The sequence below is a fragment of the Capricornis sumatraensis genome, chromosome 10 (assembly GCF_032405125.1).
Source record: "Capricornis sumatraensis isolate serow.1 chromosome 10, serow.2, whole genome shotgun sequence".
Taxonomy (NCBI): Eukaryota; Metazoa; Chordata; class Mammalia; order Artiodactyla; family Bovidae; genus Capricornis; species Capricornis sumatraensis.
This window is the reverse complement of record NC_091078.1, coordinates 82,857,523-82,882,143: the sequence shown is the minus strand read 5'-3', so window position 1 is coordinate 82,882,143 and position 24,621 is coordinate 82,857,523. Positions and strand designations below refer to the sequence as shown.

The 24,621-nt window shown below is 44.1% G+C and overlaps 1 protein-coding gene across 1 annotated transcript in view; it reads right to left on the bottom strand.

Moving 5' to 3' along the window:
- The window catches only part of PRICKLE2 (prickle planar cell polarity protein 2), a 172,024-nt gene extending 147,725 nt beyond the window's left edge, over window positions 1-24,299 (bottom strand). The window contains exon 1 of the mRNA XM_068982428.1: window positions 24,188-24,299. The gene's annotated coding sequence lies outside the window, so the exon portion shown is untranslated. The remainder of the gene's footprint in view (window positions 1-24,187) is intronic.
- Window positions 24,300-24,621: the final 322 nt, after the last annotated feature.

Below are 24,621 nucleotides of genomic sequence, written 5' to 3'. Positions count from 1 at the left end.
TCTCAGGTGGGCACAGCCTGAGAATTTGCATTGCTAACCAGTTCCCAGGTGCTGATAACGCTGATGCTCTAGATCTGAGGATCACATTTTGAGAACCACTAAATCAGATGCATAAAACATAAGAAGCAAAAGCTTCCCTAAAGAGTTAAGCCCAGTTCACAGCCAGCTAGTGGTCTGGCTCTCCCATTTGATACCTCTGCCTTCATTTCAACATTCATTTCAATCAAGTTTCAGATAGACAGTGTGTTCACAAATTTCTCAGGTTTCCCTGCCCCTTGCATGCAATGAGGAGTTCCAGGGAAGAAGTGGGCAAGATTCATCCACATGGTTCATTCCAGAGCTTACCAATATTTAACCAGAGAGAGGTCTTCAAGGCTCAAAAAGAAGTTCATTAAAAAAAAAAAAATCACATATTTGAACATCTCATTTTGTAGATGAAAATCCTAAAAGCAAAACAAATCATGTGACTAGTCTAAAGCCAGAGTACTAGTTAGTAGGAACTGGAAGAGCGGCACCGAAAATCTAGAATTCTTGAATGGTCAGTTTCCAGTTCAGAATCCTTCTCAGGCAGGCCAGGCTCCCTGATTAGATGATACATTTTAATCATCTATATCATATTTTCATCCTCATTTAAACAGAAAGCTCCTAAAATATAGTTTAATAGTTACAGCTATTACTATGCATGCATTTTAATATGTATAAGACACAAGTGAGGTGTTTTTTTTTTTTTTTTAAGCCATATCATCCTATTTATATTACCTTGCCATGTGATTTATAGGCTACAGAGTACCTTTAAATATTCTGGTTTAAAAAGAGCAGCACTTCAAAATGACTATTATCTTCAGGGAATAAAGACTTTTTATTTTACAACCTTTTTTGTCTTGCATCATATATAACCTTCTGTAACTTAATGAATCAGGCTTTAATTGTAGGTGGATCCTTCTGGTTCCATTGTTTAGCTGTGCAAAATTCTGCAGCAATTAGAAGCAAGGCACAAAGTTCTTTCTCCTTACTTAATAAGACACTATTTCAAAAGCAAGAGTGCACAGACTGAAGTACTGTAGGTCATAAGTTAAGTAACCTGGGCCATAACCGTGACACAGGATAAAATGAACTATTGTCCCCCTGAAGTTCCTTTAGCAATGTGTTGAGATACAAAGACTTCAGATGAGATAGGCCTTCTGGTGTGGGATACCACTGAGCTGACAACTCAAACTGATTCTTAATTAAGAAAATTAATTTAATTAGGAGTTACAGCATGGAATTTCATTTTTTAATGGGCCTCAAACACAAGTGGCTGTGTAAAATCATTTTGAGATCAAAGTGACTTTGGGTAACTGGACTGGTTTTCACCAGCCTGTCACCAATGAGAAGTCAGCTACTCATTCCTTAGTTGGGTCAGGAAAACTGACAGCCTTCCTGTGGTCTGCACACGTTAATCTGTAAAACTTGAAAGCCCCAACCATCCTCTATAAAACTTATGTAACTGAAACTTTACTCCCTGAAAAATTTAGAAACAGAAAGCTATACACATAATACTTCTTTTTTTAAAACAGGTGGCCCACCCTCTCACCAGATGAAAATAAAAATTCACATTAGAAATAATTCACTTAACATCAGTTAATTTTCATGAGTCATTCCTACTAACTTCTTGCTAATGATCTGTCTTGGCTGAACACTGCTTCACCCAACTCCTCTTCCATTTCCCTTATTCATGTCAATGAAAGCATTTAACAATGGCCAAATGGCAAATAATTAGGCAAAAAAAAAGAAAAAAAAAAACAAAACCTTACCAGTCGACTCCAAAGGAAAATTGCTCCTCCTCTCCAATAAGTTTCCAGTCACAAAGGACCGGGAAGAGGTTAATCAATGTGCAAGCGGTATGAGGGTGTGGGGACACCCACACATTCAGGCTAATAATTAAAGTCCGTTGTCACATAAACAGCAAAAGGTCAGCCTCTCTAGCTGTCAGGCAGGTGGGGACTTGAACCACAGATCAATCACCATTCACATCAAAGGAGTGAGAGGTGAAGCCAATGAGACAAATCCAGCTGGAAAACCTCAGCCCTTCACTTGGATAATGCATCTCCCTTTAAAAGAAAACCTTACTCACTCCCACTGTTCCAGATGGCAAAATGTAGCAAATCTTTTACCCCAATGGGCTCTCTTAGAAAACAGAATCAAACAATTAACAGCAAACTTCATAGACACCATAACAACACACTACCTTGGCTAGTAATTCAACATAAGTGAAGCTGAGTTAAGAATTTAACTCTTCAGGAAAGTTATTTTTTGATTCCTCATCCAAAGCAGTAATTTCAGATTGATTAAAAAAAAAAAAGGAAACTCTTCTGATATACAAACACATGAGATTTTTTCCTCAATATGATCTATTACCTTTAAAACACTGATAATCTTTACCCTTTCTCTAAAAGAATATAAATACAGCAACAATCTGAGAAAAAATTAGCCAAACAGCAGTTAGTACTAACTGGAATACTAGTCATGGGCTTGTCAAACAGAGGCTCAATGTGAAGATTATTCGCAAGAAACCGTACAACTTAACCATTCTTAACCTCAAGGCTCAACCCCCAACTGCAGCAAAGTTATACAGTAAATGCCTTCATGACTACACAGCCCTTTCCCCCTTTTTCTTGAACCCCACAGCTCATCCACTCTGTTCCATTCCTAGAGCATTCCGTTGTCCAGGTCTGAATCGCACTCCCATCTTTTAGGTAATATTTGTCGACTTGCAGTCTTGTACTATTTATGTTACTATCACCCACATTCTAATGGATGCTCCTTGAGGGCAGAAGAGCTTCCCTGATAGCCCAGTTGGTAAAGAATCTGCCTGCAATGCAGAAGACCCTGGTTCGATTTTCTTCGGTCAGGAAGATCCTCAGAAGGGATAGGCTACCCACTCCAGTACTCTTGGGCTTCCCTTGTGGCTCAGCTGGTAAAAAATCATCCTGCAATGCAGGAGACCTGGGTTTGATCCCTGGGTTGGGAAGATCCCCTGGAGAAGGGAAAGGCTACCCACTCCAGTATTCTGGCCTAGAAAATTCCACGGACTCTATAGTCCATGGGGTTGCAAACAGTCGGAGATGACTGAGTGACTTTCACTTGAGGGCAGAAACTGTTTTGTGGAACACTGATTGTAGCAAGGCACCCTGCCCACAGAGGCTCTCCATTAGAATGAGTAAACTCATGACATGGGGCTCTGATTTCAACGCTTCCAGCCCCTGGGTCAGATGGGAGTTTTCCCATCCATTTTCCTGAATAGAAAACAGAAGCTTCAAACATATAAGGACTTGGACTTGCACAAGGTCTGAAAAATTTTAAAGGGCAATGGCCAGCGTTCAATTCTGCTTCTCTTCCCCACCGCTTTTACCTTCCAACCACGGTGTCACCAAACAGCAAGTACTATGGAAGGCCACCAGAGCCAGATTGTTACTGGGTCTGCATTACCAGTCACCTAATGGAAACATATTCTTAGAAGGGTATTTCCATTTCTCAACTATTGATATTTTGGGTCAAATAATTCTTTCTTGTGGGGGGCTGTCCTGTATGCTATTGGATGTCTGGCAGTATCCCTGGCCTCTACCCAGTAGGTGCCAGGTATCCCTCCTCCCAATTATGAACATCAAAATGTGTAAGGACTTTGACTCATGTTCCCTGAGTGAGGAGAAGAGGGTCACACTGGCTGAGAAGCACTGAGCAGTAGAGGCCATGTTTACCTTCTCTGCAGGGGGCCCATGACCTAGACTGACCAACTAGATCATTCCACACTGTTCTCTCCTGCCCTTAATTAGCATGTGAGGGTACATGTCATCAAGCCAAGGGCCAATCAGTATTTTGTGTTTTTTTTGGTGGGGAGGATAATGATAAAGAAACTGGAAGAGTGAAAAAGCCTCATCCTGAAATACCTGCATTCTTGGTTCTGAAGCTGCCAGTGGTCATCTGAGGTGGTGGGCAGAAAGAAATGAAGCCAGCACATGGGAGTGCAGACATGAGGCGAGAGCGCCACCATGAAACAGTATGATAGCATTGGTCCAGTGGTGCCTGAAACAAGCCCTGTCCCTCAGTACTCCTATTTCCATGAGCCAATAACCTCCCTCTTGGTCTATACTGGTTTGACTCGACAAGCCTGATTTATCAAAGACTAGAAGGCCTATTATGGGCTTCCCTTGTAGCAGAGAGAAAGCCCTCATCCTCGCCCAGGTCATCAAGGTCTTACACACGGTAGCATCTCCCCTGCCCCGGCTCATCCATACCCGTGATCCAGCCCCAGGGTTCTCCTCCTCCTTGGAGTTCCCTGACATAGCAGACATGCCATGTGTGTTTCAATTCTGTGCCTTGGACACTCTGCCAGTATCAGTGTGCCTCATTTCCTCCAAGTCTATAATCAGCTCTCCTTTTCTAGCAGGAGAAAAGTGGCCATAAGTTCCCCTTAACATTTCTGTCCAGAGGCAGAGTCCATTTTGCACACAGGGCAGAGAAGTATGAGGAGCCATCAGAGCCTGGGACTTGCTCACATCTGGCTGTCTGTTACCCACTGCCACTCCTCCTGACTGGCAAGCCTGAAGCTTTCCATCTCCAGGTCTGCGTCTGGACCCCTTTGCCCAGGTTGGGTTTTCTTTTGCTGCAGAGCAACCCCGTTACATTTGGGTATTTTAACTCATAACATTCCCCATCCAGTTTGTCCACACTCCACAAATATTTACTAAGCTCCTAATATACACCAGGGTCGGTTCAAGGGTTTAGGGACACATAGATGAACATGACAGACATACTCCTCTGCCCTGTACTAAGGATGGGGGTCTCGCCACTTTGCACACAGACATGATTTATTGCCTGTCTGGTCTGACCTTCCTATGGGTGAACTCACATTTTAATGGAACACACTGGAGACATTATAGCAAAGAGTTTAAGAATGCATTTGAGTCAACCCAAGATGATCTCAGTATTAACAATAATAATAGGCATAGCCTGCACTCAAGCCAACATTCTTCCCTTACTTCCAGTACGTGCCTTCCTTTCTTTGGAATCTGACAGGCTTCATTCAGGCTTGGCTCCACCACTGACTTTGGGACCTTGAACAAATCGTGAATCGCTGTGAGCTTCTATTCCTCCCCTGTAAATGTATGGTATCAATAGTTTCCTACCTTGTAAGGCTGTTGGGAGGAATAAGTGAAGTGCTTCATGCAGTAAATAACAAAAGGAAAAATATAAGGCAATCAAAAGATGGGGACAGACTCTGAATCAAAAAAGGCTATGAAAATGACCTCCCCCACCAGCTTTCTCTCCCAGGAAGGTTCATACTTGGTCATCATCAACTATGCCCACCCACTGCAACCACATACTGGAGGGAACAGTTGGAAGTGTGTCCCCTCCCCACCCACGGGTTGCCTGGCTGGAGAAAATTGAGCATGAGATTAGAACACCTTCAGCTGCTATGGTAACGGAGGGGTGGGTGCCACCCTGCATCATCTCAGTGCTGATCTTATACCTCTAGAAGAACATTTCCTCTGTGACACAATTGGTCTATTTGCTGGCCATTTGCTGGGCTATTTGGAACAGTGTTCAAGTGGCAGGAGCTTTTCTCTGTACCTTGTATAATCCCCTTCCTTGCCAAGCCAGAAGGCAGCCTGCATAATGGGGGGAGCACCGGCACAGGGGTCAGGGAATTCACCTTAGAGACTTGGCTGCTTATCTCCACAAGTCTTTGCCTTCCTCTGAAGACTCTTGAGAGTCGCTTGGACTGCAAGGAGATCAAACCAGTCAATCCTAAAGGAAATCAGTCATTGGAAGGACTGATGCTAAAGCTGAAGCTCCAATACTTTGGCCACCTGATGCAAAGAACTGACTCATTGGAAAAGACCCTAATGCTGGAAAAGATTGAAGGCAGGAGGAGATGGGGATGACAGAGGAGGAGATGGTTGAATGGCATCACTGACTCAATAGACATGAGTTTGAGCAAGCTCTGGGAGTTGGTGGTGGACACCAGGGGAGCCTGGTGTGCTGCAGTCCGTGGGGTCACAAAGAGTCGAACACAACTGAGTGACTGAAATGACTGACAGGGGTAAAACCTCAGTGGATTAGACCAGGGGTCAACAATTTTAAAATGATGGCTCAGCGAGAAAATATTTTAGGTTCTGAGGGCCATGTAGTTCATAGAGTCTGTGTCACAACTACTTAACTGTCCCTGCAGTATGACAAAAGCCATAGATAATACATACATGAAAGGGCACGGATATGTTCCAAGAAAACTTTACTTAAGAAAAAAAAGCCTGCAGGCTAGATATGGCCAGAGGGCCAGAATATGCAAACCCCTAGACTAAATGACCTCTTTTTTACACCTCCACTTTGGATTTCCATATTTTCATTATTAAAGATGCATCTCCCATCTGGCCTTACAGAAAGTTCAAAGGCTAGACAGTTCTAGGTTGAAATGAAAAGTTCAAGAAATACTAATAAAGGTATCAATTATGAAGTAACTGCTAAGTACCAAGTATTCCACAAATGGCTTTATGTGCATTATTTCATTTTGTCCTCCAAGCCATTTGCTGAGGTAGACACTATAATTAGTCCACATTATAGGTAAGAAACTGAAACTTCAGGGGTGCAAGGAACCCAGCGAACATCATAAAAACGACAAGTTGCAGAGCTGGGATCTGAAGTGTTATTTGACTCCAAAGTCCTTGCTTCAAACTACTGAATTTTTGGATTATCACAAAGTTATTCAGAGTCCTACCCACACTTGTCTCTTCACCCTCACCCTGGTTATTCTTCCGTCAACCCTCCAGAAGTTCACGGGAGAAACCCCGCCCTTGCATGCCACATAAATTAAAAGACGGGCCTAAAAATAACACAAAAGTTCACAACGCTAGATGACAAATTGCTTTTTAATGCATAATAATTGACTCCTTGACCAGCTCAAGACCTCTCGGGGGCTGGAGTACCTACAGCATGCCTTATTTGGAAGGTGAACAAATGCTGGACCTGCTGAGAGACCTGCAGTCTATCACCCAGGAGGACACAGCTCCGTTTAAAGAATCCTTTCAACTGAGAAGGAGGGAAAAAAAAAAACAGCAAGGATCTACATCTTACCGTGGTTTATCAGTTTATCTACACTCAATATTTTGTAATAATCTAACCTATAAGGGAAAGCAATCTGAAAAAGAATACATATGTATATATGTATATATATGTATGCCTATGTATAACTGAATCACTGTGCTATATACCTGAAACTAACATGACATTGTACTCCAACAAAACAAAAATGAGTAAAAAACAGTCATAAACAAAATTCTCGAGAAACAGTGACCTTGAGGAAAAAAAGCTGAAGGGTAACTTGAAATGTGCATCAGTGAGGCTGGCTGATCTCACAGGAGGCGTTTCCAGGTGGGGCACCTGATGCTCCTTCAGTGCCTGGGCATCTCACTCCGCACCTTTCACAGAGTCTCCCTGAGCAACTGATGATGATTAATAGCATCTCTCTGGGGCCCTGACATGGACAGAGGCTCCTGATCACAGGGGTGTAAACTGTGGTGCAACCAATGTTCCCAACTCTGGCTTGGCGATAGACAACTGCATTGTCCAGAGAGTTCCAAAGTCCACAGGAGGCACAGTGAAAATGTTAATGCAACAATCCACTAAATATTTAACGGTCTCTCCTTAGCTTGGTGACGCAATTACACAGGAGCCTCATTACTAAAACCTACTTCCACCTCCCTTTTAATTGATGAGATAGATTCCTTTAAGCTAACACACAGAAGGTTTAGATACACCTGAGTCATGAATACAGTTCAGTGAGGAACAAACCATTTGATACCAGACCATCACCACTCAGTGCAAGACATCTACCTGGAGAGAGGCTTTGCCCCTGTCCCCGAGTGTGACAGACAACCCTGAAACACAGCAAGACAAGACGCCACCTTAGGAATATGGATCAGCTATTTCTAGGGTGATGGTAACAGTCAGAGGAAGGTGCACAGAAGACAGGGCACAAAACCCATTTCTCACCTCCTAACCAACCAGGGCTAGTTGTTATCATTATAATATATTATATAATAGCTTTGTTGTTGTTTAGTCACTATGTCGAATTCTTTGGCAACCCCGTGGACTATAGCTCGCCAAGTTCCTCTGTCTATGGGATTTTCCAGGCAAGAATACTGGAGTGGGTTGCTGTTTCCTTCTCCAGGGAATCTTCCCAACCCAGGGGTTGAACTCGCACCTTCTGCATTGGCAGGCAGATTCTTTACCACTGAGCCACCAGGGAAGCCCAGTATCATATCTTTGGCCAATAATAATTTGTCTCGGCAGATTTCATCCTTCCCACCCACATGGCCCTAATCATTTTTTGAGTCCAGATCAAATGTCACCACCTCTGGGAAGCTTTCCCTATACCTCCCAAGTCAAAATGAATCATTCCTCCCCTTGTAATTCCATGAGCTCTGTTGAAGACGCTAGTACAGCTTTTGTCTCACAGGGTGCCTTCAGTATTATAATCAGGAACAACAGAATTAAAAGTGAAATCTCAAGCCTAAATGCCTAGGTTACTAGCTGTGTGGTCTTAGATAAGATTATTTAAGTTCTCAATACTGTATTTTCTCATCTTTAAAATGGAGATGATGATGGTACCCCAAAGGACTACTGTGACATTAAGTGAGAGAAATGATCTGGCATTTGGCAAGCACTCAAATATACTAGGCCCTGCTGGCTCAGATGGTAAACAATCTGTCTGCAATGCAGGGGACCCAGGTTCAATCCCTAGCTCATGAAGATCCCTTGGAGGAGGAAACGGCAACCTACTCAAGTATTATTGCCTGGGAAATCCCATGGACAGGGGATCCTGGTAGGCTACAGTTCATGGGGTCACAAAGAGTCGGACACGACCGAGTGATTAACACACTTAAGCACTCAAATGCTCTCTCAGCTGGATACCCATATCCTTATCTATATCCATATCTACATACTACACATATAAGCATATACACGTATTTATATACGTATACATACATAAATATGTAGATACAAAAATATGAAGTTTCAGATTCCTTCTACATATGAATTTTATGTTGAATGTGGAAAGTATCTGAAACTTCATACATAGCTTCCCACTCAGCATAAGAAGTTGGGAACCTGTTGGCTAAATTCGCAGCCAGAGCAGTGAGAAGGGTCACTTTAAGGGGCCGCACATCCAGGCACTGTTTCCTCACTGCCACATCCTTGCTTTCATGCGGTGTGGTAGGTCGGTGGGCTTGCAGCAAGGTCCGCCAGTGTCCTCTCTGGGTCCATGCCTCAGCGGGTTGGTTGCTGTTCTTGTTTCCTGGTCTCTGTGATGGACAGACGGTTTGGCAGGATCTCCAGATATACACTAATGTTCAGGGGGAGGTAGGAGGCTGGGTTTAGGCTTCAACTACAGCCATGTGACCTGGTTCAGCCTTCACAGGGTTCTCCACTGAAGGATGACGGTCATCATTTTTCCTTATAGGTACCTTGGGAATGTCTTTGGAGGGAGCAAGGGTAAAAATCACCTGTCACCTCATTCCTACATTTGTTCATGTGTTGCTCCTGGCAAAGCTTAAGGGCAGTCACAGGATGGGGAGAAGTGAACGGCAGGCTGGGCTGACCCCGTTCAAATCCAGTCTGCTCCCACAAGACCTTGGGGAAGATACCCGTCTCTCCAACGCTCTCTTCCTGCCTGTCCCAGCTTCTCTCCTGCCCCCTCAGGAACAGGACTGCAATCGTTGTCTACACACATTAACAGCTGGAGGAGACACTACATTGCCCTGGCTCTTATGCAGAGCTGTCTGGTCACGTGACCACGTTCTGGCCAAGAAGATGACAGTGGGTTTGGGTGGGACTTGGAGAATCTCCTTAAAATACAGTAGATGCGGGGGGGTGGGGGGGTAAATTAGGACTTTTGGATTAACATTTATACACTACTATATATAATACAGATAGCCAACAAGGGCCTACTGCATAGCACAGGGAGCTATGCTCAGTATTTTATAATAACCTCTAACGGAAAACAATCTGAAAAAGAATGGATGTTTGTATGTGTGTGTATAACTGAATCACTTTGCTGTACAGCTGAAACTAACGTAACATTCTAAATTAACTATACTTCAGAGAAAAGCCCCAAGAGATTAAAAAAAGAAAGAGCAGATACTCTTTTTCTCACTTTGTGTTTTGCTGTCTGGAATACAGATGTGGTGCAGCAGCTGGGACAGTGCAATGACCCTGAGGAACAGAAACATATCCTGAGGTTAGCAGGGCTGGAAAAGAGAAGCCTAGGTCTCTTTGACATAGTGAAACTGCCAGACCAGCCCTGTACATCCATCTCTAAAATCCTTTCATGGGGAGAGAAATACATGCCAACTAATCTATGCCACTGGTAAGGTTTTCTCGGTCCTGTGCAGCTCAGCTTCATCATTACTGATAAATAAAGCTCAGCAATAATGTAAATAGAACTATACCCTGCAGGCCAAATCCAGTCCACCACCTGTTTCTGTGTGGCTCAGGAGTTAAGAGTGATTTTTAGAGATGAACATTTGCAATCAATCTGAGAGGAAATGATAACTCTAATCCCCACCAGCTCAAAAAAGAATTCTATCCTTTTCATTAGTACACCTGTATTATGAAAAAGTTATACTCATCTGTTATCATATTTTGAATTTTTCAATAAAAAAATGTGGTGGAAATCTGCTTTTTCATTACTTAAGTACCTACAAACTGTCCTTGATTTTGCCTTGTCCTGCAAAATGTAAAATATTTACTATCTGGCTCTTTACAGAAAACATCTCTTGACCCATGATATAGACAAGTTCTAAATACGCTGCTAATCTTATAGAAAATGCTCAATAAATGACAGCTATTATTATAATTAAATCTCCTAAAAAGCTTGGCACTGAAGTTACTCTATTATTTGTTCCTTTTCACAAGATATTATAACCCTACGGAAAAGTATGGCTTAATTCTTTGTTGACTTAGTAAAAAAAAATCTTCCAGTTAACCTCACCCTTCCCAAGCATCTCCACTTTCTTTGATACTTCTTGGTCACCAGGCAATAAAAAGTAAACATAACAAGCATAACAAAGACACAATACATTGTTTCCCACTCCACCAGTCATAGACATGTATCTTTAAGGCCACCTAGCCAAAAAAGGGACACAGTGAGTAACACAAAGGGAAAAGACAAGGCTAATTTCATTTACATCTCTCTAGAATGTTTTGGTAACTGGGCCCGCTATCCTTCCTACATTTCCCCACCTAACTCCAGATGTGACTGGCGTAAATCGCCCATCTGGTGCAAATAAATGGAACCTTGGGCAAAGACACATGTATGATTCCACCATTCGCCACATGGTAGTAATGCTTCAATCGTGGCCAGACTCAATCTGGGTATCTAGGAAGAGTCTCTCATGGAGCAGTTCAGGAGCAGTTCAAACGTGAGTTCCAACCTTCTCCAACGAAAGGAAAATTACATGGCTGAGTTAAACTGGCATCTCTCAACCTTTTTGGGCAATGGTGCCAAGTTTCTGGCTCATGCACACATTTCTCAGCCAGTCTGTCTGCTCCTTTCTCCACCCTTCTACCCCCAATCTTCAGTTAGACATGCTCTAATCTGTAAGAGTTTGAGTTGTTTCAAATACCAGGCTTGGGAGTATGAAATGAAGGCGCAGAAGTGCAGCAGAGGCTCCAGATGGGGAAAAAAAGGGACTCATGCAGCCCTCACTGGGAAGAGAGGGCTTGGCGCTGGCATGGGGGTGTGAGTAAATGAATGAGGTGGCACTGAGTGGAATGCTGGGAGACAGAGCCTTGTCTCTGGCTGGGTGTTGACTCTTTCGAATTACCACATCCAGGCTCAGCCCCTTGGAAGGCAGGCCAAGGGAAAGCACTCTGGAAAGTGTGGAGGTTCAAAAGATTTCAACACATCAAGGAAAGGGAGGCTTCGCCAACGGCTTAGGAGGTGCTGGGTAAGCCTGGGAAAGGGATCAGCTCCTTTAGATCATCCATGAGCCCTGGTTATGAGTTATTCATGTTGCAAAGAATCTGAAGCAGGCAGTTGGAGTGGGAGGTGGGGGAGAGAGTTTCTGATTAACAGTTATCATGTATTTTGTCTCAGCACTAAATGATCCCCAGGAGGATATATCTGAATGTCTCTTGCAGCATTCTGTGTAATAGTCTCTAACTAAAAACTAACCAAATGCCCATGGGGTGGGGGGATGGAATGCATACATTGTGATTTACTTAAAAACAGAATTCTTTACAATTATAATGAATCATCTACAATCACATACAACAAAATGACTGAATCTCACTTAACAGAATGTTGAATGGAAAAAACCCAGGTACAAAAAGAGTATGATTCCATTAGAGTCAAGTACAAAAACAGGCAAAACCTATCACGCTAGAAGAAAGGTAGGGGCAGGAGGGGCCACTCTGACACTGGTGACGTTTCATTCTTAATCTGTGTGCTGGTGACAGGGGTGTGTTCCCTTTATAAGCACAGGATATGTTCATTTGAAAAGATTCAAAACATACAATGTGACCTCTAACAGACAGGGAATCATAGTTTGCTAGTTTTGAAAGAAGCCCTGGATATTTCAGGGATGAGACACCCACATAAATTCATTTGACCATAAGGTTCAAAGAGAAGGGATACAATAATAATGTTAGTAGCTGAAACAATAGCAAATATATATAATTATAGTAATAAACTAATGTTTACTCAATGTTCACCTGTGCCCAACACTGTACAAGTATTATTTAATCTCTATAATAAAACTATGAAGTATATGCAATGACATCCCATTTTACAGTGGAAGAAACTGAGGTTCTGAGCAGTAAAGACATGCACCCTGACCTGATTTAAGCATATGGATGGGGTGCAAATCAGGGAAAGTTCTTGGCAAAATGAGACCTGGATTCAAGTCTCCTGACTTTTGAGTCAACATGCCCTTGGAGGGTTGAAAACTGTCCCCCTAAAAATACGTCCATGTCTTAAGTCCTAGAACCTGTGAATGCTACCTTATTTGGAAAAAGGGTCCTTGCAGATATAATTAAATGAGGATTTTGAAAGGAGAAAGTTATGCCAGCTCAGCTGGTTGGGTCCTACGTGTCACTGCGTACGTGTCCTCATTAGAGTAAGGCAGAGGCAGACGTAGCACATGCAGAGGAGAAGACGATGAGAAGATGGAAGCAGACATCACGGCGATGTGGCCGCAGACCAAGGGACGCCAAGGGCTGCTGGCAGTGTCAGGACCCGGAAGAGGCCAAGAACGAGTTCTGTCCCAGAGCCTCTGGAGGGAGTACGGCCCTGCCAACACACTGGTTTTCAAACATCCGACATCCAGAACAATGAGAGGATAAACTCCTGCTTTAAGCCAAGCAATTTGTGGACACTTGGTAAAGCAGCCATAGGAAATGAACATACTCTGCCTTAACTAAACATTTATACACCATCGTGTAAACAATATGTTATAAGATGGCCACAGGAGTCCCTGAGAAGCATCCTGGGATCACACAGGTTTGGGAATTAATCTCAGGTTTCTTTACACTTGGACTTCTCAAGATGTTTAGTATGTTTATTGTGCTTTATGTTTCTTGGAGAAGGGGCTATAGTGATGCAGAATTTCCCAAACTTCACAGGAAGATCCCAGCAAGCAGTCCTAGGAAGATCTGCAGTATGCCACGTTGACAACACTGATGATACCCACGAGGGGACAAAGGCCTAAAAACTTAAGAGTTATTACTTTGCCAAGTTCATGATTACTTTTTTAAATCCTCCCAAACACAGAGGATGAGATGGTTGGATGGCATCACTGACTCAATGGACAGGAGTTGGAGGAAACTCCAAGGAGACAATGAAGCTCAGGGAAGCCTAGTGAGCTGCAGTCCATGGGGTCGCAAAGAGATGGACACAGCTTAGTGACTGAACAGCAACAACCACCACAGCATAGTAGTTATCAGATCAAGAGCTGGACGGGATGAGCTCCAGAGGGGCTTCAAAATCTAACAATTCTTTATGTGTAAAACCAGACACGGTTCTTGCCCATGGCAGACATTGCTAATCAATCACAGCACAATCTCCCAAGCTCTGACAGGGCAATGGCACCCCACTCCAGTACTCTTGCCTGGAAAATCCCATGGATGGAGGAGCCTGGTAGGCTGCAGTCCATGGGGTCGCTAAGAGTCGGACACGACTGAGCAAGTTCACTTTCACTTTTCACTTTCCTGCACTGGAGAGGGAAATGGCAACCCACTCCAGTGTTCTTGCCTGGAGAATCCCAGGGACAGGGAAGCCTGGTGGGCTGCCGTCTATGGGGTCATACAGATTCGGACACGACTGAAGCGACTTAGCAGTAGCAGTCCTTAACCAGAGCTCCAGGCAAATAAGATCTATGTACTATTCCTGTCCTAGTAACTCAACAGACAATCCAAATAAATAAACCATGGCTTGTGGGTTTTCAGAAACATCTGTATTATTTTCTTCTTGCCCCAAAAGGATGTTCTCATGCCCACCAATATTTATTGACTTCCTCCCCACCTCCATTTCTAGAATGCACAACCTTTGCTCTGATTTTTAAACCAGAACTCCAGCAATGATGGTGAGAGCTTTTGGGAGCAGAGAGGGGAGGATTTGGGGCACTCTACATGCAGTCTAATCTTTGTTCTCTGGGCATAATTTTCTCCAACAAATTAAAATATACATGTATTTACTGCCCTCTGAGTTCCAAAGCCATTCATGGAAACTGCAGTTGATTTTTTAAATCTTTGCATTCTGAGTGAAATCCCAGAGCAGCAGCTGCATCTGATCAAACTTCCCCAGCAGGAAAATTCAGAAGCTTGGGGTCTTCAAAGAAAACCATTAGCTGGGGATGCAATTTTAGAAGGTGATGAAACACGGATGCCTCACTTCTACTGTAAGAACACCGTTCTCAGTGGGGTATACAGACTTCCACAAGGGGTAACTATCACTGATCTTGTTTCATAATTTTTAAAAAATCTGAAAATTAGAAACATTAAGTACATGGAATCAATGAGGCTATGAAGCTTATCAGTCATACCTCCATCCCCTAAAAGGAAGGAGTTGAGAACAATAATAAAAATATTCTTAATTTAACAATGTATATTAAGTACTTTAACAATCTATTTTAAGTGACAATTTTCTTGCAGGTTCTGTGTCAGACCCTGAGCAAGGTCATGGTTAGGCAGCTCTGTGAGCCCCTACAAGGTGGCATGAATTGTACACTGAAGATGGACATTGAGTAACACAGTTTCTGCCCGTCAGGGATTTAGGGAGAGGCAGACAGTAATCACCAAGAAAAACAAATATTTTATACCTTGAGAAATGCTCTGGACAAAAAGAAAGAACATGATGTGGCAAAGAGAAACACAGTGAGTTGCAAGCTGAGAGTAGTAAAGCAAAGCCAGGTAGGAAGTCATCTTGGCAGAATGACATTTAAGCTGAGGATGCTGATAATGAGAAGCTGCTGGCCAGGCCAGGTTCTAGAGGAAGGGCGTTCCAAGCAGGAAGAAGAGCAAATACAAAGGCCCAGAGGCAGGCAGGACCTTGGATGTGAAGGGCCAGAGGGGCTGGAGCATGGGGATGACTGTTTGGGGAGGAAGGTGTCCTTGCAGAGGCAGACTAGGGTCAGGCTTTGTTATGAGTGCAGGGAAGAGGGACGCATCTCAAAGTTCTTGGTAAAGTGTTTGGATTTTGTTCTTATTGGATGGGAAGCTGATGGAAGCTGTTACACAGGGGAAGGGTGAGAACTGATTTAAGCTTTAAAAACAGTGGGTATTTGGGAAGGTTACTGAGTAATCCAAGTGGGAAACAATGGTCACCTGTATAAAGTTGTGCCTGTGGAGAAGGTGAGCAGTGTTCCCGGGGGGATAAACATCTTTTCTGTCATTGCTTACTGAGGTGTAATTTACCTACAGTCAAACACATATCTTCTACACAGAGTCTGATCCATTTTGACAGATGCTTATACCCATGAAACCATACTCTACCAAGAACGTAAAGCAGTTTTCGTACCCAAGAGTGACTTCTAGTTCCCTTTCCATCAGTCTTCCCTCTCCCTCTCCCATGTCCAATGTGGGATCTGTTTTTGAGGGAAAAAGACTCATTTTCACTAGACTGGACATGGGATTGCATGAAAAGAGAAAGATCAAAGATGCCAAAAGCTTGTAGCTCAAACAACTGGATGGCTGGAGGCCAGCACTGGCTGCCCTGGTAAAACCTTGGGTAGGAGAATATATCTCCAGTTGTGCTCTCACACGTCAGGTTCAAGAAGCTCACTGAACACCTAATAAAGATGCTCAGAAAAGAGTAGTACAACTAAGTCTGGAGCTCAGGAGAGAGGTCCAGGCTGAAGACGTAAATCTTCGCAGGAAGTCACGGATGTAAGTCACTGCAGGAAGTCATGGACTGGATGATGTCAGCAAGGGAGCAAATAAAGACAAAAGGGAGAACAAGAAGAGGATAGGAGCAGTTCAGGAGAAAGAGCAGCAAAGGAAACTGAGGCAAGAGGAAGATGTCGCAAGTAGGATACAGAGAAGCCTGCTGAACGAAGGGGAAAACACAGGAAGGAGGGAATGATGCACTCACGCAAATGTTCCTCGCCAGTGGAAGGTGATCCCTGCATCTATTAGTTTATTTCCCTACAGAGTACCCAAAACTCTGTAACGCAGGTCTCACTATTACGGAAAGTCCTGTACATATGAACCTTCAAGTTACGAACTTTCAAACATGCGAACATGTGTTCCATCACCATCAGGCATGAGTGAAATGCAACTGGCCCTGTCTCCTACTGTTAATCATCCTTCAACTCGACCATCTCCAAGCTCGTCTCCCTCTTCCCATCAGTAACTCTCCATGCCAGCCCCTGTACACCAGTTGTTGTACTATACTACTGTGCTTTTCAAGGTACTGTCCTGCATGATTAAAAATGTTTTACTGTTTCTGTATGTTTGCTTTTTCATGTATTATTTGTGTGAAAAGTATTGCAAACCTACTACATACAGTCCAGTACTATATAGCCAATTGTGTTAGTTGGGTACCTGGGCTAACTTTGTTGGACTTATGAACAAATTTGACTTATGAATACAGTATTAGAAGGGAACTCATCTGTATCTAGGGGACTTTCTGTATTCTCACTTCACAGAAAAGGCAAGTGAGATTCAGAGAAGGAGTGACTTGTCTCAGTTCAGTTACTCAGTCGTATCTGACTCTTTGCGACCCCATGGACTGCAGCACACCAGGCTTCCCTGTCCATCACTAACTCCCGGAGCTTACTCAAATACATGTCCATTGAGTCAGTGCTGCCATCCAGCTATCTCATCCTTTGTTGTCCCCTTCTCCTCCCGCCTTCAATCTTTCCCAGCATCAGGATCTTTTCAAATGAGTCAGTTCTTTGCATCAGGTGGACAAAGTCCTGGGGTTGCACCTTCAGCATCAATCCTTCTAGTGAATATTCAGGACTGATTTCCTTTAGGATGGACTGGTTAGATCTCCTTGCAGTCCAAGGGACTCTCAAGAGTCTTCTCCAAGATCACAGTTCAAAAGCATCAATTCTTCAGCACTCAGCTTTCTTTGTAGTCCAACTCTCACATCCATACATGACTACTGGAAAAACCAAAGCTTTGACTAAACAGACCTTCGTTGGCAAAGTAATGTCTTTGCTTTTTAATATGCTGCCTAGGTGGGTCATAACTTTTCTTCCAAGGAGTAAGCCTCTTCTAATTTCACGGCTGCAGTCATGACCTGTAGTGATTTTGAAGCCCAGGAAAATAAAGTTTCTCACTGTTTCCATTGTTTCCCCATGTATTTGCCATGAAGTGATGGGACTGGATGCCATCATCTTACTTTTCTGAATGTTGAGCTTTAAGCCAACCTTTTCACTCTCTTCTTTCACTTTCCTTAAGAGGCTCTTTAGTTCTTCACTTTCTGCCATAAAGGTGGTGTCATCTGCATATCTGAGGTTATTCACATTTCCCCGGGCAATCTTGATTCCAGCTTGTGCTTCATCCAGTCCAGCATTTCTCATGATATGTACTCTGCACGTAAATTAAATAAGCAGTGTGACAATATACAAACTTGACGTACTCCTTTCCCTATTTGGAAACAGTTTCTTGTTCCATGTCCAGTTCTAACTGTTGCTTCTTGACCTGCATACAGATTTCTCAGGAGGCAGGTCAGGTGGTCTGATATTCCCAACTCTTGAAGAATTTTTCACAGTTTGTTGTGATCCACAAAGTCAAAGGCTTTGGCATAGTCCATAAAGCAGATGTTTTTCTGGAACTCTTGGTTTTTTGATGATCCAAGGGATGTTGGCAATTTGATCTTTGGTTCCTCTGCCTTTTCTCAATTCAGCTTGAACATCTGGAAGTTCATAGTTCACATATTGTTGAAGCCTGGATTGGAGAATTTTCAGCATTACTTTGGTAGCATGTGAGATGAGTACAATTGTGTGGTAGTTTGAGCATTCTATGGCATTGCCTTTCTTTGGGATTGAAATGAAAACTGACCTTTTCCAGTCCTGTGGCCACTGCTGAGTTTTCCAAATTTGCTGGCATATTGAGTGCAGCACTTTCACAGCATCATCTTTCAGGATTTGAAAGAGCTCAACTGGGATTCCATCACCTCCACTAGCTTTGTTCATAGCAACGCTTCCTAAGGCCCACTTGACTTCATATTCCAGGATGTCTGGCTCCAAGTGAGTGATCACACCATCATGATTATCTGGGTCATGAAGATCTTTTTTGTATAGTTCTGTGTATGCTTGCCACCTCTTCTTAATATCTTCTGCTTCTGTTAGGTCCATATCATTTCTGTCCTTTATTGTGCCCATCTTTGCATGAAATGTTCCCTTGGTATCTCTAATTTTCTTGAAGAGATCTCTAGTCTTTCCCATTCTATTGTTTTCCTCTATTTCTTTGCATTGATCACTGAGGAAGGCTTTCTTATCTCTCCTTGGTATTCTTTGGAACTCTGCATTCAAATGGGTATATCTTTCCTGACTTGTCTAAAGGCTACTTAAAAGAAGAGCTGACATCCTGATGCGTAACACATTTGCCCCAAGTGCGTGTGCAGCATGTTAATGCATCAGGCTACAAAAGGGGTTCTGGGGTCACATTAGAAGGGAAGGTACAAAGTGAAGTGAAGACAAAGTCGCTCAGTCGTGTCTGACTCTTTGCGATCCCATGGACTGCATAGTCCATGGAATTCTCTAGGCCAGAATACTGGAGTGGGTAGCCTTTCCCTTCTCCAGGGGAGCTTCCCAACGCAGGGATCAAACCCAGGTCTCCTGCATTGCAGACGGATTCTTTACTAACTGAGCTATGAGTGAAGGTGTGAAGTCATAGTTAAAACAGGTTTCCCTACTCCAGGGCTCAGAGCCTTGAATATGCTAGTATGAATTGTGATGCCTCAGGAAAGAGTTATAGGGTATTGCATCTTCCAAGTACACATGGAACCATGTTTTTGCTTTCTTGTTTAGAAGAACCATTCACCATACAGGTCTAGGACACTGTAGGGGAACCACTGCTAGAAGGCAAAGGGATCATGGCTACAAAATGTGTCTGAACAAAGTCTAAAGTGTTCTCACAAACGTTATGTGACTAGTAGCCAAAGGAGAAAGGGTTGACATGAACATTCCATTTTACAGATAATGGAGGCAAAGTGCATGAGGTTAAGTGGTTTGCCCTGTATCACAGTCCTGCAGCAATTAAGCAAGTGGAAATCAGCCCCAGTCCATGAGCCTAGGGGCAAGAGAAATCAGGTCAGGTCAGGCCAAGGGGGAATCGAGCTGGAGACAGAAAATGAGGCTCCTCCTCGCCTCTGCTCCTTTCTTTACAACCTTCCCTTGCTGTTTGCTTTCTGCAGGAATCTATCTGGGGGGAGGCAGTTATGCGAAAGATGGAGGAAAAAGAGGGGCTGCATGTGAGCTCAGCTTACGGGCAATAGGGAAAGGCATTCAGTCCTGTTGGGCGTGTGAACTGTGAACAGTCTTGTGGGAAGAGCCTGAAGGAAGTGTCTGGAGAAAAAGACACACGGGACTATGGAAGGAGCCCCTGAAGACACAGAGATGCCTTAAGGATTTCAAAAGCTGCAGGGCTGAAAAGCACCTCTCCACTTAAGTACTCAATCTGACCTTTTGTCGTCTTGGCCCAGCAGTTAGAGGACTGCAGGCAAATGAGCCAGATGCTCCTCCACGATGAACATGAATCCCTACACCCCACGCAACCTCCCTACATTTGACCACAAGAGGCCCTCGTGGACTGCAGCCACCCACCACATACCTATGAGGTCCAGGCAGGAAAGGGTGTGGCACAGAGAGTCGGGGGAGGGGTCACTAGATCCAAACTGTTAAGAGAACATTAGCGTGAGCGTCAAGGACACTGAGTTTGGACAGTCACAGGTTTTAAGTCCCACTTGGTAGCTGTGTGACTGAGAGGAGCTACTGAACCTCTCTGGGCCTATGCTTTCTCATCTGTGAAACAGAGATGATAACCGCATCTACTGTGCCGGGCTTACTGTCAAGATTTTAAAGGATAATAAATGAAAAGGCAAGTGTGTCCCCCGGCAGAGTCTAAGGACCCACCTGAGATGCTTCTTAAAACACAGATTTCTAGGTCATACCTGAGACCCTGAGAAACAGACTCTCTGAAGGGTATTCTCACGCATCAGACTGTCTAAGAAAGCTTGGTAAGACGTGGTATTCTGTGCTTGGCAAAGACTCAGGAAGTTAACAGCTACTGATTGCCATCATCAATTATAACATGTTAATATGAGACCTTTTCTCTAGGCTAGACAAACCGAGGTTCAAAATCAGACTTTATCTGAAAGCGAACTCAATAGATAATCATTCATCCTCAAAAACCTAAATAAAGCCTCAATCCCTGGAAACATTAAAGTTTCTGTAGTTATAACAGCCTAGGTGAATACAAAGGGATCTTTTGTAAATGTGACTAAGAAATCAAGTGGTCACTTTTTTTTTTTCCTTCCTTTTTAAAGAAAAAGCAGCACAAGGCAAACTTTCAAAGATGTGGTAAGCAACGTCACCTACACCCTCCCTGATGTTTGGTATCTTGCCTGGAAAGGTGCTCCGTGAAGAGGGAGACCCTTGTGATGGGTATGATTGCTGTATGCAAGCTGACTACTGAAAGTCAATCGTGAGGCAATTCTCAAAGGCTTTTGGGCTACACTTGCAGGGAAATCATACATGAGTTTTCCCCGACACTGAGTTCCACAGTACCTGCATTTGTCTGTTCTCTTCACTGACCCTCCATCTTCTGTATCTTCTGGAAGACATCCAGATAGAAACCTTTGCAAAAAACGAGTGTTCCTCTGCTTGTTACACAGAGCAGCAGGGTATAAAAAGACAGTATCACCCTCTGCAACGTCCCCCCAATCCCCCCCGCTAAAACAAAATCAAAACTGCATGGCAATCAAACGCTAAGTATACTGGGAAAGAATCCTTTGTCATTTAGATCTTGAGGGGGAAAAAAAACGTTTTGGGAAATTCTCCATGCAATTTCCATGAAGTTTCATTATATTCAACTAGGATTACCATTGTGTTTTAGTAGCTGGAAAAAATAAAGAAAAAAAAGATTCCCTTTGCTTCCTCTCACTGACCTCAGAGTATCACACTGAGTTCTATTCACCCAGAGTGCTCCTATTTGATTACACAGCTAAGAGGTGCTTCACGTGACCAGGTACCAGGTGCCTTTCAGAAAACTAGCTTGGGGAGCAGAGCATCTCTAAGATTATCAGAAACTGCACATTTCTGTAAACACTACACAAAGCAAGGCCTTGGACCCCGTGGTTGCCCCTGGCCAGCATTTAATTGGCCGTTCTTCATTTTACTGATGTGCTTCAGGAGGAAACCCAACACAGAACCACCCTGCCTTCTCAGCAAACAGCTCTACAAAGACCATAAATGTCACCACCACCAAACTGGTGAGCATTAGTTCAGACCTCTGCTTCTCTCATTCCTTGAGACATCTGTGTCCCTGAGGAAAACAAGCTAGGCTTAAAGGAAATCTTGGGGAAAAGAGCCAAGAGCTTTTCCTGTGAAGGCTAGTGGGAGGAGGCCAACAGGGAAGTAGGCTTGATAAAACTGTCTTAAAAAGCTCATGGAGGGACTGAGCAAGTTATTTCAGTTTCTTAAATGGAGGCAACACCCACCCACCCCCCCACCCCCCCAAAAAAAAGGCTTGTTGAGCAAGAAGCTTGACAGGCTGGGAGAGGTGGAGGGTATCGCTGCAGAAGGATCGCCTGGTAACAGAGCTTTCTTGTGTTACACCCAAAGCTGTGTACCATCTGAGCCTGATCCGGCAAAATACTCAAATCTCCTGGTAATTTCCTGCAGACAAGACATTTAATCATCTCCAAGCCTCCACCACAAGAGAAAAAAAAAAAAAAAAAGGCAAAAAACCTAAACCAAATGATTCACACTCTTAAAAATGAATCTGCCTTCGGAACACGAACTGTTTTCTGCTCTTGAAAAGCAGCCACGATTTGTTATTCTAACAAAGTGTTCCCTTCCTCCAAACAGAAATAAAAGTCGCTCAAGGAGGGCTTGTGCTGATTTCTGTTCTTCATTTCTTGAAACTTCCACCCAGTCAACAGTTTCTCCTGGCAGGTTCTCAGAAATCCAGGGAGAGCTGGGGAGTCAGTGACTGAGAACACAGGATCATTTTTATAAGCCTTCCCCACCCCCCACCCCCCCAGTTTTTGGCCCCATGGGAAGATGTTTTATTGCAGGACGAGCAGAGTTAGCTGCACATATAAATTCTTCACTGCTCAGCTCACTTGACACCTTTATCTGAGTTGCCCAACGGCTGGGAGGGTTTGGCAATTGATGATTTGAAAAAGGAAAGGTCCAAATCCTCCCCAAGTGGTATGTGTTCTGTCTATACATACAGGGCTGTGTCCATCTCTCTAATTACTCAACTAGTTGCGCAGCTAAAAACATCTGTTTGCAGAAGGCAAGGAACCCAAAGTATACAAATGATTCACAACACCTAAACAACTGCAAATGAAGGCCAGTCCAGTCCAGCAAAATGAAGGCTGCTCTAAGCCAAAATAATTTAATATGGGCGGAAATGGAGTTTGGCAATTCATGCATCAGACTTTGCTTCATTTTGGGAAGGCATTTCTTCTAGGAGCCTTGTCTTAATTAAACACACACACACACACACACACACACACACACCCCACCACCCCATCCCCTGTCCCCAGGCCCTCTGCATTAGGCTTTCAAGTTTGCTCATGTGTACTTCAGGAAAAACAGACTGGGGAGAGGGAGGAAGCTCAAAATGCATCTTTTAAATAAATCTTACCCCTCCCCCACGCCAATCCCGATGGACTATTTTGGTTTGGAAATTTCCCAGTATACAGCTGCCTAGGCACCTCAGATCTGCAGACTCTCAGGCTGCACGAAGTCCGAAGTCTCCCAGCAGCCAAGGGGGTACATCTGCAAATCTGGACGAGCAGGGGTTCTAACAAACGCCCCCCAGGAGCTTTCCCCATCCCACAGACTGTTCCATTCCAGCTAGGAAGGCCAGGAGAGGGAGGTCTCTCCCTCACCTCCACCCCCAATTCAGGGAGAGTAAATGAACACATTTCTGAGCTGCTTCATTACAGATAGTCCACCAAGAAGAACAGTAATACGCATTTTTAAAGTTCTAGGAAAACCAGCCATAGGAATGTGGGGAGAAACACATCAGCTTTTAAACCAGACCTTCCTGGAGACATCACACGTTTTTTTGAGCGTCTAAGAGAAATAAATAAGTAGGTCAGGAGTAATCCATACATTTCCAACATTTGAGGGAAATGAACTGTTAAGAGATTAAAGGCTCTTGAAAAAAAGCAAGTTCAGGGAAGTTTAAATGTTTCCACCAAAGAAGTCCTAATACAGTAACAGGATCCGCGACTCCTGACACTGTTACTATTATTGGTTAACCTAGTGCGCAAAGGCTGGGAGACGCTCATATCAAAAAGATCCCAAGGTCCCCTTCCCGGAGCTCCTGACCTCCCCAGTGTCTGTGCTGCAGAGCGCATCTCTTCCAGAGGTTACTGTCCCACTTTAAGGCCCCTCTTCCTGGTCTCCACCAGGAGCACACGCACCCCCTCGGGGCACCCCTGCCCTGGGGAGCCACTTACCCGGCTCAGCCTTGCATCTCTGCTACTGCGGGGCCTCCACCACCGCGAACTAAGGGGGGGTGGGGGGTGGAGGTGGGAAGGGGCCGCAGACCCGGGCCAGGGGATGCGGTTGCGGCTAAGAAGCCCAGTGGGGCGTCCGCCGCCAACCACCCGGAGCCAAAGGGGGCCCTGCAGGGGCTCCGCGCGAGGGAGGTGACATTCCCGGGGCTCAGCGATGGCAGCTGCTCCGTGCACAGCTCCGGATGCAGGAAAACCTCTCAGGTCCCGGGAAGAGACGCTTCAAGCTCTCCAGGCTGCCTCCCCGCTGCTTAAAGGGACGCCTCCCCACCTACCGTGGCGCTTATTGGTGAGAATTCCGAGCCACAGGCCAATCCTAGGCCTGTTCCCAAATTGAGATTTCAATCAAGGGAGCTACTGCTTTAAAATTAGAAAAG